This window comes from Hypanus sabinus, chromosome 18 (assembly GCF_030144855.1).
Source record: "Hypanus sabinus isolate sHypSab1 chromosome 18, sHypSab1.hap1, whole genome shotgun sequence".
NCBI lineage: Eukaryota > Metazoa > Chordata > Chondrichthyes > Myliobatiformes > Dasyatidae > Hypanus > Hypanus sabinus.
Genome location: NC_082723.1, coordinates 25,873,793 through 25,888,770, shown reverse-complemented (window position 1 = coordinate 25,888,770; position 14,978 = coordinate 25,873,793). Strand labels below are relative to the sequence as shown.

The 14,978-nt window shown below is 39.5% G+C and overlaps 1 protein-coding gene across 11 annotated transcripts in view; it reads left to right on the top strand.

The window, feature by feature from the left end:
• The first annotated feature begins 398 nt into the window (after positions 1-398).
• gapvd1 (GTPase activating protein and VPS9 domains 1) overlaps positions 399-14,978 on the top strand; it is a 114,220-nt gene continuing 99,640 nt past the window's right edge. For 9 of the 11 annotated variants that reach the window (XM_059993901.1, XM_059993900.1, XM_059993894.1 and 6 more), the window contains exons 1-2: positions 399-509; positions 12,231-12,322. The gene's annotated coding sequence lies outside the window, so the exon portion shown is untranslated. Of the gene's footprint in view, positions 510-4,291; positions 4,388-12,230; positions 12,323-14,978 lie in introns of all 11 variants that reach the window. The other 2 variants (XM_059993891.1, XM_059993893.1) reach the window with 2 other exon arrangements.

Sequence of the window (14,978 nt, the reverse complement as noted above, 5' to 3'; positions counted from 1 at the left end):
GAATGATCGTAGCTGTCATTGAACCTGGTGATGGAACTTTAGGCTTTTGTATCTATTGCACGATGACAGCACCGAGATGGTGGCATGGCCTAGGTGATGGGGATCTTTGATGGTGGATATTACTTTACTGACAAACCTGCAGATACTGCCTTTGGAGAGAGTAAGAATATGCCCCTGGTGTATAGAAGCAAGTCATCCTCATTCACACAAGGAATTGTTTTTAAAATGTTATTTGCTATGAACTTGTTTAATGTGAAAGCAGATTCCCGCTGGCAACTGGCCTTTCCCTTTTCTAGCTGGTGAGCTTCGTACGAGAAGTCCATTTGTCAGAAGCACAGAGGACAGGGTTCTCCTGCGTTCAATGAAAGAACCCAAGTCCCAGCATGCAGAGGGCTGCCGGCACATGCGCACTGGCGTCCCGCCGTGACAGCCGCAGACGAGAGGCGGAGGGAGAAAGGACGTTGGTGGTGGCTGGTGCGAAGGAGTGGTGGAGTCCTCGGTTGTGCTCGGTGAGTCTCTCCGCTCAAAAGGCGAAGGAAGAGAGGTCTGTGCTCAGAACCCGGTGGTTCTCCAGCACCTCCCGGTGGCGGACAGCCTGGGGCTGTGGCCTAGCTCGACATTCGGGCGGCGGCGGTTGCCAGGTGCAGGCCTGGCCACCCTTACGCGGCCCCGGGAGCACTGAACCCGCGGGGCGGTCAGCATCACGCGTACCGCGCCGGGACCCACTGAGCCGGAGTACGCCAGCATTTCTGTCGCGACCTGCTTGCTGATTTCTCTGGAATCCGCAGACAGTTCACTTTAACCTCGGTTCCTGTGACACCTCGCGTTGTCTCCGTGTTCAGTTACTGTAGCTCAGTTATAAAGCATTGCTTGTTTTATAGAAGGCAATGTATAATTTTTATTTTTAGCTGATATATTTTTACTGCATCTGTTATTTTTACTGCATCTGTTTTTTTAATCCATCTGATTTCTATATATGTACGTCTAGGAATACATTTGAAAGTTTTTATGAACTGTTTTTTTGTAAGATTTTAACTATGTGTAGCATAGTAAACAGCTTAAATTGTAGTGACAATATGTAACTGTATTGGGATTTTATTTATTCACTCACGGTCTAGGTTAGTAGTGAATCCACTGCCTAATTGTTTCTGAAACGAGTGGCTGAGGTTATCTTAGATGGTGGTTAAAAGTCAAGTATATTTGAGAACCTGGAATTGTGTTCATTTTTAAAGCATTTGTTTTCAACTGAGCAACAACTTAAAACTTACGTAAATATAGGAATTTAAAAAATCTTAGTCACTGATTTGTGTAAGAGACAATTTGGATATTTGGAATAATTTCATGGCTAGAAACTTCTATGATTTCACAATATGGAAAGTTGAAGATTGGGATGTTTTGCCATGTCCTATGTGTTTGCTCTTCTATTTCCTCCCTCCCCCCACTTTCCCCCCACCTCACTGACAAGTGCAGAAACTATCACTAAATAAAGACTTGTAACATTCCAGCTCATCCAAAGTACCTGTTTAATTGATCTCAGATCATTTTTTGGTGCATTATCTTATTTAAAAAAACATAACCAGTCCTTGCCTGCATTTGCTCAATTTTTACAATAAGATCAAACTGAATGAAGTGGAAAGTGAGGACAAGGAACAGAAGTAAGTCTGTACATTCTAGTCCATTTGAGTTTTCCACTGCTCCCTGGACAGTGTAATTTGGAGATGAACTACACACACCACTTACTCTTCTGATTTTGTATGGAAGGACATGAGTCATCATGGCAGTAACTAACAACTACCTTGCATTCTAGGAATAACTTCTGATCTCCAGATTATTGATGTGAAACTTCAAGAGAGAGACTCAAGATTGTTTAAAATCATTTTCTGTGCACAAGTATAAGGAGAACAAAATAATTATCACTCTGGATCCAATGCAATACAGGAAAACCCACAAAAGATGAAGAGCACAATAGTAATGAAGCACACATTAAATAAAAATACATCAGATAGCGTATATAGATAAGCTAATTGTATGTCCGTAAAGTGACGGTAGGCTGTACATAAGGTGACTGACGGGAAAGAAAGTGGTGGTGGAGGAGGTGTTGATCAGCCTTACTGGTTGGGGAAAGTAGCTGTTTTTGGTGTGAGTGCTACGTAGCCTCCTCCCTGATGGGAATAGGATAAACAGTTCATGAACAGGGTGTGTGAGATCCTTCATGATGTTACTGGCCCTTTTCCAGCACCTTTCTGTATATATGTCCTTGATGGTGGGTAAACTGGTGGCAGTGATGCATTGGGCATCAAACTTGTATTATCTTATCAAAGGACAGCTGGATCCTTAATACTTCTGGCAGTGTTGTACTTAAGGGCACTGCACAGTCATGACAGATACACTGTCGAATTATTGTCTAATGAGTATTCTGATGCACATGACTGAATTGGCAAATTATCAAAAATAGCTCTTTTGTAATATGAAACATCAATGACTTTATTCAATTCAATAGAAAATGCAAAGCAAAATGAAGCTCTTCTGTTTCTTTTCAAAGCTACCTACAGCTGCAACAAGAACCAACCAATACACTCAAATGGTTTGGAATTATATTTTTGAGTGGATGTGTAAGCCAATCAAGCACATAAAGGTTTTAAGTGTAAAAGTTACTAAATCTTGTTTATAAATCCATTCTTAACCAGTTTTACCTTGAGAACCTGATCTAGATTATGAACCCAGACTCGTTGAACTAGTCTGATAATTGTCCCCTTTGCTTCTAATCCTTTTTTCTAAACATCCAATCTTCCCACTGCTGTACATTTCTTCCAATTATGTGATCCTTCAGGCCAACGCCTTTCTGCAAAGCAATTGAAAGATCCCTCAGTAACTCACAAGAAAAACTTGGGATAAATGTTCAACCCTGCATAGGAACTGGAAGAAAAGTTTTTTTGACAACAATTAGCATTTTTAGTCAGTTAGTTCATGAAAGTGGATTCTGAAACACATTGATATCAGATGGGACTGAATTTAATCCTTCATTGTTCATTTTTAATAAATCTCCATATGATTTAATGGTAGCATGTAAATATCTTGCTGTATTAATTTAACTCTGGAAAACAGGCATGATTAAAAAATATTACATGCAAATTTGTTTCATGATCAACATGGAATACTTTATAATTTTTAATGAGTATGTATTTGTGGTGACTAGATGAGTTTTAGGTGAAACTAAATAAGTACATGGAGAAGAGAATTGAAACACATTTGGATTGGCTGAGAACAAGTGAGGTGAGAGAAGGTGGTGGCATTTTTAGCACTTGTTCAGTTGTCTTGGATCAGGTTTCCTATTTCTGCTTGCTAAGTTCTATGTCATTCTTGCATTAAAATTTTTTGCTGACTTCCTTGTACTTCAAAAGTACTTCATGGACTCCCAAGGACTTTGAGATGACCTAGGCCATGAAAGGTGTAATGAAGATAACTGACAATTACATTCCAAAGTACACTGGAATCTTGCTGATTTCTGAATTGTTATAATGGAACAATAGCAAGGAAAACAAAAATTTTATAACTGGAAAGGAGAAATAGCTTTGTATACTGAGTTCTCATACAAAGTGTCTCATACTTTATTGGTTACGAGGCAGTTAAAAGTGGTAGCCAACCTCTGAAAAGTAAATAACCACAGTAAAGAATAAAAATAATTGTGAATTAATTTTGGTTTATAGTTCAGTGATGGCACACCTCCAGTACATTAGGAGAATTTCTGACTTCGAAGCAGGATGCAATATTTTGTGTTTATTCCAGCTGCCGGAGGGGTTGTCAAAGAAATTGGTTGGAGGAGATGATAAATCTTGTGTAGTTTTACTTGATGTTTTTGCATTTGGGGCTGGGCAATATCAAGAACATTTGTAGTAACACACAAAATGCTGGAGGAACATAGCAGGTCAGGTAACATCAATGGAGAGGAATAGAGTCTAATGTTTCAGATGAAGGGCCTCTGCCCAAAACGTTGACTCTTTATTCCTGTCCATAGATGCTGCCTGACCTGTTGAGTTCCTCAGGAATTTTGTGTGTATTACTCTGGATTTCCAATATCTACAGAATCTCTTGATTATTTATTGTGGATTTGTTGCCTAAAATATCTTTACTAGAAGCAGTACATAGTAACGTCTTTGCTTTGGTAATTAAGCTAAAATTTCTGATTTGATTAATTCTCTTTGGCCCATTGGTGGAATGAGCTTGAATGATATTTTTGTTCTGTGGCATAGTTTTACTGCAGGGCAATTCTGGTTTTTATTTTTCTTCTTAGTGGTCTGCACTATGAACAATCGGGTAACCTAAAGGATGTTCTGAAACACAGCCAGGGAACTGAGAATGTGATTGTCATCTCTGCCCACTAATCATGGTAGGAAGTGTGTGCATGCTTCCTCTTTTCTGCATGTTCACTGTCAGTGTCGGAAATTTGCATCTATTGTTACCAAGTAATTTTCCAACACCATTCCAATCATAAGTGCCTGAAAGTTAATAGTAAGACAATTGCAGAATACGTAATTGTGTTTCTCCACATTTCCCGATGATTCAGGAACAACTTCTTCCCCTCTGCCATCTGGTTTCTGAATGGACATTGAACGCATGAGCACTATCTCACTACTTTTTAAAAAAAAATTATTTTGCACTATCTGTTTAACAATTTTATTCATAATATTTACTGTAATCCAGTTTTTTCTCTTATGTATTGCTGCTGTAAAGTCAACAAGTGTCACAATATATAACCTGATTCTGATTATAAGATGGTACATAGCAGATGCTGTTTGCTTTCTCATGGGAAGAATAAGGTGGAGTATGAAGCCCTGTTAATTTCAAACAAGTTCAATAAATTATTCAGAGGCACAGGCCAAAGACTAGCTGGAGCTCTTTTCCTCACTTTTAGTCTTGGAGTAATTTGTGGAGCTTCAAAAGTCTATGACCATGTGTATCTCTGCTGAGGTGGGATGATGCTTGTTTTCTATTAGTTCAAATGGGATTTGGACCAAATGAACTTGAGTTTGTGCAAAATGTGACTGTAAAGGTTCAATTGCAAACCAGTGCAAGTCATCCCAAAGTTAAGAACACCCGACTTGTGTGCAACCTGTACATATGAGTGGGTGGTTGTGAGCCTGACAGTATGGATTTGCCAGCTGTTGTAGGCATCCTCTGCCTGGGAATTCAATTTGCAGTTATATTTTATAGTTGTGAACTGAGTTCTGAACGTTTCCTAGGATCAGAATCGTGCTGTAACCAAGGGAGGACCTTTATTCCAGTGCATGAAATCATGGAAGCTGCTTTGTACACTACAAGTCCCGAATCAGGATCAGATTTATTTGGTGTTTTTTGGCTACAGAATAGTGGAAAGACATACTACTATAAATAGTATGAGAAAAAGGAAGAGTGAGGTAGTGTTTGTAGGCCATTCAGAAATCCGATGGGAGAGGGGAAGAAGTAGTTTCTGAATCAATGGGTCATTGCTTGAGAAGAGGACGTGTCTTGGATGGTGAGGATTCTTGATGATGGCGCTATCTTGAGGCAGTGCCTCGTTAAGATGTCCTTGGTGGGGAGGATTGTGCCTGTATGGAGCTGGCTAAATCTATAAGGTTCTGCAGCCTCTCTTGATGTTATGCATTTGAGCCTTCATACCAGGCTATGATGTATCCAGTCAGAATGCTCTCCACTGTACAGAGGAATAGTAGGCTAAATAATCAATTAGAGTTGGTTTTGTAGCAGTGACCAGGACACTAACTTTTGGGTTCCTCTTGAATAGAGAGCAGGGTTTCAAAGCCTTGCACCAAAAAATTACGCTTCTAACATATTCAAATACTAGCCTGTGTATGTAGAGTAGGGATGTGAAAACTTTCTTCTGAGTCAGAGGAGAATATGCTGCATAAGTAGAAATATGCAGCTTGCAATAGCAGTTAATAATTGGAATTTTCAGTGACCTTTTGTTTCTAATGTAATAGCTTGATGAATTCAAAGTTAACTCAAGTTCTTGCTCTGTATCAGTATCAGATTTATTATCACTGACATATGAATTGAAATTTGTTTTGTATCAACAGTACAATGCAAATTCATAAATATCTATAAATTAAAACTACATAGTGCAAAAAACAAATAATAAGTAATGTTCAGAAATATGGGTGGAAGGGAAGAAGCTAGTCCAGAAGTGTTGAATGTGGGTCTTCAGGCTCCTGTACCTCCTCCCTAATGATAGTAATGAGAAGATAGTGAGTGTCTTTGATGATTAGATTGTGCTGCCTTTTTAAGCTACTGGTTTTTGAAGATATTTCGATGGTGGGGAGGGTTGTGCTTGTGATAGTCGCAATTAGAACCCTTTATGGTCCCTTGTGATACTGCACATTGGAAGCTCCATATCAGGCTGTGATGTGTCCAGTCCATAAGACATAGAATCAGAATTTGGCATTCACCCCATTGAGTCTGCATCGCTATTCGATCATGCTGATTTATTTTCTCTCTCAACCCATTCTCCTGCCTTCACCTTGTAACATTTGATGCCCTTATTAATCAAGAACATATCAATCTTCTCTTTACGTATATCCAGTGACCTTGACCTCCGCAGCCATCTGTGGCAATGAATTCCACAGATTCACCACCCTCTGGTGAAAGAAATTCCCCTGCAGCTCTGTTGTAAAGGTCAGGATGGTCTACATTGTGGGAGCTATTTATAATACAAAATGAAGGTGATTTCTGAAACTATATGGTAGGGGAAATGAGGATACTGGAGCAAGAGCAAAATATGGATACTGGGTAGTCCGATAGCATAGTGCATTTACAGTGCCAACGTCCCAGGTTCAATTTTGCTGCTGAATGTAAGTAGTTTGTACGTTCTCCTTGTAAATGCATCGGCTTCTGGGTGTTCCAGTTTCCTCCCACGTTTCAAAGACATACAGGTTTGTAGATTAATTAGTCACATGGACATGTTTGGGCAGCACAGACTCGTTGGGCCTGAATCTTTAAATTAAAAAAAGAACAATTTCTTTCTAGGACATATACAAGTAAAACAATGCAAGAATGACCTTTTTGAGATAGTATATCAGCCCAGCTTCTTTGATAACTGACTTGTATAAACTGAAGGTCATCAAGTTTTTGGAGATAGGTTCTGTGTAAAACAGTTTTGTTGTAAAACCTGTATTAATTATTTGTTCATCCGTGGAATGTGCAACTTACTGGTAATGCCAGCATTTACTCTCATTGCCATTGAATTAAAATGTATTCTGGCATCTACAGCTCGGTTAAAAGTCAACCACTTTATCTTGTTTCTGAAATCAAAGCAGGCCAATCCGTTCTCTTGCTCATTCAGCTCTCAGCATTTATTTCCTTAAGATAAATTGTAATTAACACCACCCACTCTCAGCCAAGGACTGTGTCATCTACTTTCGCTTGACCATTGAAATTGGACAGTCTCTCCACCTCTCCTTCTCCTTTGCAACTTAAAACATATTCAACTGTTCTTATAAAAACTCATTGATTGAAATATCAAGGAGACATAAAAGACTGCAGATGGTGGAATCTGAGATGAAATATTAATTCTGTTTAACTGTCCACAGACACTACACAACCTGTTGCATTTTTATTTCAGATCTTTTGCATCATTGCCTTGTCATTATTAATGTCACTAGCTTTTTATTTTGCGTCTTTCTATCCAAGTTGCAGGTTAATTCAAATTGGTTATATTCAGTTAACAGACTTTGAAGTCGTGTTTCTTTAGTGTAGCCCACTGTTATTACTGATTCAGTAATATAACCACTATGCCCCAGTTCCTCTTAATTAACCACGTAAAACATCTGAAATTGTTGAGCTGTTTGCAGTTATTGTAGATTCTGGAATTTGTAGAAGTAGCTATCTGATCAGGTATGATGTGATCGTCAAATTTTCATTTCCTTTAACTTTGTGTTTGATTATGGTTAACCCAGCAGTGTTACTCAAAGCTGCAAGGCATTACATGTATCAATTGAAATTGTTGTTTAAAGCCTTGTGTATGGCTAAGCTGAAAAAATGGCATCCATTTAACTTTGAAAATAAATGAAACTTTGTATGTCCGAGGAAGCTTGAATTGGTATGTGATCTTTGGAATTTGTGCAAACAAAAAATTCACTGAGAGAGGTGTTCTTTATGTGCCCACGGCTAGGAGGAATGGAGGAAAAAATATTGTTGTTTATTTTGTGCTGACTGAATTGAATTTGTTTATTCATTCGGTTTTGGCAAAAATAATGCAAGTGAACGCATGATGAAAATTATAAACATGTATTGGTTTGTAAATAAATAGTTTTTGAATCTTGAATTCAATCCACTCCATTCCTGTTCTATTAAGTTTTGGGCCTCTCTTGCTAACTAGTTTGAACAGTGTATGTTTCAAGTCAGCAAAGAAGATCTCTGAATAGGAATCGTTTCCTCATTAAGACTAGTCCAGATCAAACTTAGTTCATAGTTTTAGTCACAGTTTTAACTGGCTGTGTAACCAAATCTTATGCATGACCTAAATCTGTCACCGTATTTCACATGTCACTCAAGCAAGAATGGTTTATTTGGAGGAAAAAAAGAGAACCTTGGTTAACAGGAGACACAAGACTATAGATGCTGGAACTCGAGGCACTGGAAGAACTTAGTGGATCAGGCAGCAGCTATGGAGAGAAATGAACAGTCAATGTTTTAGGTTGAGACCCATCATCTGGGCAGGAAAAAAGAGGGAGATAGCCACTATACAAAGGTGGAGGGCCAGGATGGAGCAAAAATGAGCAGGTCAATCCATGTGACATGTAAATGAGGACAGTTATGGTATCAAAAGCTGAGTGGTGCCTGGTGGAAGCAAGGTGATAGGAGATAATCGGAGAGCATGGGATACAGGGAGAGGAAGCTTGAGAACTCTGTTCATGCTACCAGGTTGGAGACTGTCCAGGTCTTGTTCCTCTAACTTCTGCTTGGACGTAATCTGACAGTGGAGGAGGCGGTAGTTAATGATGCTTTCTGCTATACATGTTAAATGTTTACCAAATGCTTTATTCATCTGGAAAGCTTTATATTCAAAGCCAAATCTACAAAATTCTTAACTGATGTTCTGTAGTGTTTCCTACAAAAGTTGGAGGTATTACAGCTGGCTTATTTTTATCAGGTTTAATATCATTGACATAGTCAGGATGTAAATTGGACTGGGCATTGGATTTACGCAGGAAGCCAGAGAGTGGTAGTAAATGGTTGCATCTCTGGTTGGAGGCCTATGACTAGAGGTGTGCCACAGATTGCCGTTGTTTGTCATCTTAACAATGATCTGGATGGCAGTGTGGTAAACTGGATCAACAAATTTGCAGTGACACCTAGACTTAGGGTGTAATGACAGCAAGGAAGACTATCAAAGCTTGCAGTGGGATCTGAACCAGCTGGTGAAATGGGCTGAAAATTGGCAGATGGAATTTAATGCAGACAGGTCTTCAGTAGGACCAACCGGGGCGGGAGGTGGGGGTAGGGAGAGAGGTGGGGGATGTGTTAGGTCTCGTACGGTGAGTGGTAAGGCACTAGTAGTATGTCAGAACCAAGGGATCTGGGAGTACAGATCCATAATTCTTTGAGAATGGTGTCACAAGCAGATAGGGTCATAAAAAAATCTTTCAGCACATTGGCATTCATAAATCCAAGTATTAAGCACAGGAGATGGAATGTGATATTGAAGTTGTACAAGATGTTAATGAGGCACAATTTGGAATATGGTGTGCAGTTTTGGTCACTTACTTATAGGAAAGGAGTAAATAAGAGAATCACCAATTAAGAGAAATTTGTATAGGAGGGGTGTGCAGGTTAATGGGACGAGGCAGACTCATAAATATGGAATAGATGGGCTGAAGGCACTGTTTCTGTGTTCTCTGACTCTGTATGTCACTTTAAGTTCCCAGAGGAAACACTTTCTCCCTTTTTATATTTCATACCTTCTGTCAGCATTGGACAAATAGCAAAACATTCCAAAACTTTTACTATTGACAGCTATGATTGATTCAATATTTTTAGTTTCTTTTTCAAATAATACCAGTTTATATTTCAAAATTAGTCCAGGTGAAATTCAAAAATGATTCATTTCTTGAATTGATCTGTACTTCTCTGTAGGAGACTTTTAAACTTCTGCCCTTTAGTTTTTGTAATGATTTAATCTGTTAAAACAGGGTCAGAAGTGACATTATGTGCAGGTAAATTGAAAAAGATGTATGTATTACTTGAAGCAATCAAATTTTAACTACTTTGAATAGATGGTTTTGTTTATTCTGGTTGTTTAAATTACTGTCTGACAACCAATCCAGCTCCTGGCCTTCACGTGTGACTTAGCTACTAAGTCCAGCAGAATTGTTTCCAAGGACAGGAAAAGAGGCAAAGATAGATTACTGGCACTTTAAAACCAGTCACTTCAGGGAGATGGGGTTCGTCGGCCGTGGTTGGCAGCTATCTAGGAGAAGGAAGATTCTGATCTCAAACCTGCTGCCTTGCGGCTATACCCACTCTTGGGAAAGGCTACGGGAGTAAATTTCGAGGGAAAAATCTGGAGCTGGAGTCCCCAAGGCAGTCCTACATTGACTTCAATGCTGATTGGAACTCCCGTGATGCTTCTCGTACCAAAGTGTACTAATCTGCCATTCCTTTGGGTTCATCAGATTGGAGAGGAGGAGCCTGCTACATGGTCAACAGATCACTCTCTATATTGTACTGCCCAAGCTTGCGCATCGAGACAGCTAGGATGCAATATCAGTGGTCAATTCTGACTGACGGAGGCTCTCATTCACTATATAATGTTGCAAATAGTCAGTCACATCTGCTTAAAAGTAATATCTTAGGCACAAGCTTCAAATTTATTGCTAAATAGAGATGAGAGCAGGCCAGGATGTCATTGGTACGAAGTGGCCGATTCTGTATTTGTGATGTGGCTGTTTCAGTAATAAGTTTAAGTTACCTGTGCTCCTGTAAAATACACCCACAGTGGATAAGCATACTGCAATGTATTTTACTTATTATACAAGAATATAACTATGTATAAACTAAAAGAATCATATGAAACCCAGAGATTAACATTCATACAATTTAACACTTCGCATGATAAACTAGTAGTATTATTGATGTTGGCTATAAATGAAAGGTCATGCAAAGAAGATAAGCATTTTCTGAATTGTTAGTAGCTGTAAAAACAAATGCAGGGTAGAGAGAGATCAGTTGCTTGATGTGTGGAAGTTAAAATCTGTGTCTTACTGTATTTTTAGATTATATTACTTGTTTAGGAAAATAAATGCACTGGCAATAAGTTTATGTGTTATACTTTGTGATTGTAGACAGTTTTGGAAACATTGTCGTAGGAAAGACATGATTAAGCTAGAAAGAGTATAAAGAAAAATATGAGAATGTTGCCAGGTCTCAATAGCCTGTGTTATAGTGAGAGGCTACACAGGCTAATACTTTATTCCTTAGAACATTATGAGACTGAGAGTTGACGTTAATGGATGTTGTATAAATTTATAAAGAATATGGGCTGAATATCCACAGCCCTTTACTCAAAGAAAGGGAACAAAAACTAGAGGGCAGAGGGTGGTGTGTATGTGAATGAGCTGCCAGAGGAAGTGATGGACACCATTTAAAAGGCATTTGGTTAAATATATGAATAGAAAAGGTTTAAACTTGGATACAAACCAAAATTAAATAAATGGAACTAGCTTTGTTGGGCTCCTTAGTTTGGAATAGATGAGGTGGGCCATAGGCTCTTTTCCCATGCTGTATCATTTCATGATTCTGTCTAATACAGTAATCTGACAGTAATTTGGTGTAGAGTTATTATAATTGTCTGGCTCATATGAACAAATGTATAAATTGTGCATATTGAGGTTATAAAATCCTGTTAGTACATACAGAGCAGTGAACAGCAACCTGATGTTCTGTTTCAACCTCTGGGGAATAAATAATTGCTTGACTGAAATAGCAGATGCCTCAAATCAAACTGAAGATTCACATCTAAAATTAGATTCTTCTGATTTACTTGTCTGCTTTTGTTGAATTGGTTAGTTGCTCAGTTTTAATTATTTTGTCATATGTTTACAATTTTAATTGTTCCTGCTATTTTTAAATTAATCATATGCTACTTCTGAGTAGCTGTTCACGAGTTGTTCAGTACAACTTCCTCTTTGGAAGAAAATGACCAACTTTGCTCTAAATTATTTTTTTTTATATAATTTCAGATCACATTGCAGAGATTGAAGTATTGAATGTTTGGGTCAGATTGTTTGCCGTAAGGCTCTCCACGAGGCCATCTGTTGAAGGTTGCTTTTAAGTGAGTATGTTTTTTAAGTATTTTAAAGGTAGTTTTATAGACAGTAAATGTATGTAACTTCATTTACAAGGACCAGTTTACTCTTTAGTATGTTAGTGTAAGGAATGACAGACAAATAATGGTCATGTGTGAGCTTAGAAGTGATCATCTGGTCAACAGGGACATAGCAAACTGATCTTATCCTTGGATGGGCAAGCCTTGGTTGTGTTACTTTTCCCTGCACTTAATGCTTCATGCTATCGGATTGTTGGAAATGTTTTCATTAATTTCCTTTTTTGATTCAGAGGTGAAAGACTACCGCAAAGCAAAAGAATTTGTTAGGATAAATTCTACTTTTATGTGCTTGGTTGACTACTTGACAAGTATATGGATGATAAGATTTACCTCTTGAACAGCTATTTATGTTACTGGTCAAATCCAGTGAAGGCAAAATACATGGTTAACACGCGCAAAATGCTGGAGCAACTCAGCAGGTCAGGCAGCATCTATGGAAAAAAGCACAGTTGGCTGAAACCATTCAGAAGGACTGGAGGAAAAAAAGCTTGAGGAATAGATTTGAAAGATGGAGGGAGGGGAGAGAGAAACACCAGGTGACAGGTGAAACTTGGAGGGGGAGGGACGAAGCAAAGAGCTAGGAAGTCGATTGGTGAAAGAGACAGAAGGCCTTGAAAGAAAGAAAAAAGTTGGGGGGGGAGGAGGAGCACCAGAGGGAGACAATGAGGAAGGAGATAACATGAGAGAGGGAAAAGGGGATGGGAAATGGTGGTGGGGGGGAGAGGGGCAGCATTACTGGAGTTTTGAGAAATCGATGTTCGTGCAATCAGTTTGGAGGCTACCCTAATGGAATATAAGGTGTTGTTCTTCGAACCTAAGTGTGGCCATATCATGACATTGGAGGAGGCCATGGATGGACATATTGGAATGGGAAGTGGAATTAAAATGGGTGGCCACTGGGAGATACAGCTTGTTCTGGCAGACGGAGCGTAGATGCTCAGCAAAGCAGTCTTCCAATCTAGGTCGGGTCTCACCAATATACAGGAGACCACACCAGGAGCACCGAACAAGGTATAATGACCCCAACAGACTCACAGGTGAAGTGTTGCCTCACCTGGAAGGACTGTTTGGGGCCCTGAATAGTGCTGAGGGAGGAGGTGTAGCATTTGTTTCGCTTGCAAGGACAAGTTCAAGAATCCTTCTCTTCTCCCCCCCCCCCCCCCCCCCACTTTTTGCTGTTTGGAGGGATTGCTCCCTTCGTGACGCCCTTTTCCATTCGTCCTTCCCCACTGATTACCCTCCTGGCACTTAACATTGCAAGCAGAACAAGTGCTACATCTGCCACTACACCTTCTCCCTCACTACCATTAAGAGCCCCAAACAGTCCTTCCAGGTGAGGTGACACTTCACCTCTGTGTCTGTTGGAGTCATGTACTGTGTTTGGTGCTCCTGGTGTGGCCTTCTGTATATCGGTGAGACCCGACGTAGATTGGGAGACCACTTCATTGAGCATCTGTGCGCTCTCTGCCAAAACATGTGGGATCTCCCAGTGGCCACCCATTTTATTCCACTTCCCATTCCTATTCCAATCTGTCCATCCACAGCCTCCTCTGTCATGATGAGGCCACACACAGGTTGGAGGAACAACACCTTGTATTCCGTTTGGGTAGCCTCCAACCTGATGACATGAACATCAATTTCTCAAACTTCCAGTAATGCTTCCACACCCCCCCCCCCCCCACCCTTCACCATTTCCCATCCCCCTTTCCCCTCTCTCATGTTATCTCCTTGCCTGTCCATCACCTCCCTCTGGTGCTCCTCACCCATTTTTTTTCTTACATGGCCTTCTGTCTCTTTCACCAATCAACTTCCTAGCTCTTTGCTTCATCCCTCCCCCTCCAAGTTTCACCTATCGTCTGGTGTTTCTCTCTCCTCTCCCTCCATCTTTCAAATCTACTTCTCAGCTTTTTTTCTTCAGTCCTGCTGAAGGGGTTTGGCCCGAAATGACGACTGTGCTTTTTTCTAGAGATGCTGTATGGTCTGCTGAGTTCCTCCAGCCTTTTGTGTGTGTTGCTTGGATTTCCAGCATCTACAGATTTTCTCTTGTTTGTGAAAGCACATGGTTAGGTAGAGAGACACAGGCAGTCTGATATTCTCCCTACTTTTTTTTTTAAATTTAAGAAAGAATTTAAGAATTGAAGGGGAATTGAGCTTCAAATATATTGACACTTTTATTCTTGTTTTAATAATTCTTATTTAAAAATTGAGTTTGCTGAAAAACATGTAATTATACATTTAAAACTAGATATTTGTCTCCTTGTGACTGTCAAATTGAGGTTTTTCCTATCAGACACCCACTTCCCATTGTATCATAGTAGTACTCAGTTATACTAGTAAGCAGAACATGTTCTGTACTGTCATAATGAAGCTAGGAAATTGTCAGCATTCCCTTCTGTTTAAGTTTCATATCACTCTGATAAGCCTAGTGGTGGTGAAAGACAACATGCAGTTAGTTACTGTTGAACAATGTCATAACCCAAATGGCCTCAGTAATTTGGCTTGCAAAAAGGGATTTTTCAACTGCAAAGTCAGCCATTTGATACTGTTTGGACATGTTCATATTTGTTTTGTTGCTGCTTTTGGCACCAAGTTATGAAATACT